Raw genomic sequence first — 1,390 nt, 5'->3', positions numbered from 1 at the left:
CCCCAATTAAAATTTTCCAGCGGACTGTTTCCTGGAAGCAGCAGTTATTAACGTTTATTCTCTCAGGACTCAAATCCTCTGCTCATCTCTGAGTCAGCTTTTCAGTTACAGATTAATTCATCCAGCATTGCTCTTTGCTGCTGTGGGCAGTAATGAGAAACACACCAAACGTGAACTGAGCCTTGCCAGAGGGAAGAAATAATGTGTGCGTGCTGTGTCCCAGCACACTACCAACGTTACAGGGCAGCTCAGCGTGCATATCTACTGAAAATGCTGGGTTTTTGTTTAAGTGAGGGGGGAGGTGGGATGATTTGTTTATCTGAAGTAGCTTTGCAGCCTGGAACTGTTTTGGATATCTTGACGTTATTCTTTCCTGGTTATGAAGAAAATGCACTTTTTTTTTTATTTACATCATCCAAAATAGAAAATGCTGTTAAATGTGTTCTTAAAAACTATTGGTGGAAAAAATGAAGGTTAAAAATGCTTAGTCTTGTTTTCACCAAGATGAAATCTGCAAGGTTCATAGTCCAAACCTTGGACCTACTGGCATGAGTACTTGTCTTAGCAACTGGATTGCATATGCTGGAGAAGCCTGCAGGAAAATTACATGCCTGCAAAATGAAAAAGTGATATTGGCTTTGGGACTTGTCTGTCAATCCGAAGAAATCCAGTGTGCTGGTATGTCAGTAAGAAGATAACTAAAGGATTTGACATATGAACCCACGACACAGTCAGGTTTATCAGTAAAGAGACGTGAGCCAAAATCCTTTTGGATTTACCTGAGCTGCGTTGAGGAAAAGGGCTATTCCTGGAAAGGAATAATGTGATTCCCCATTGCCCAAAGGCAGAGGTGTTACCTGGCCTGGGGAGCTGCTGGTGAATGGATAGCTGTGGGGAAGTCATGGTATTACTTGTTCAGATCGCGCATGTGCTCTGTAAATAAACCTCTGCCTTGACAGATGGGAGTTGTCTATTTGGGTTTAAAGCCAGAAGGATGAGATCTAACCCCCTAACTGGGGGTTATGGCTCTCTTCATCAGGTTGCACCCATTAAAGACATTAAAGACATTTGGCATGGTGGAGCGTACTGCTTCTTATATCCACTTCCCTTCTCTGAGATGTTCTAGCAGGGCTAGATGGGTTTTATCTATTCCCCTATATTTTATTTACTTAATTCTTATCTAGAAGTGAATCTGGAGGAGTACAACTAAATACTCCTCATCTCCCCTCTTGGAAAGGCAAATGTCCTTGTCAGACCTGGCATCATCTCCTATGACCTGCCAGATTAATAAGCAACTTTTTGCTGCCGCCTGGGCATAACCCTCTCCTCTAGTTTGGTGTCAAGGGGGAAGTTCAGTAGATGAAGGCATTTCCTACCGAGAGAGGCTCAG

The sequence above is a fragment of the Rhea americana genome, unplaced genomic scaffold (genome assembly GCF_003343005.1).
Source record: "Rhea americana isolate MKP2758 unplaced genomic scaffold, rheAme1 scaffold_231, whole genome shotgun sequence".
Lineage (NCBI taxonomy): Eukaryota > Metazoa > Chordata > Aves > Rheiformes > Rheidae > Rhea > Rhea americana.
This window is presented reverse-complemented; position numbering follows the sequence as displayed.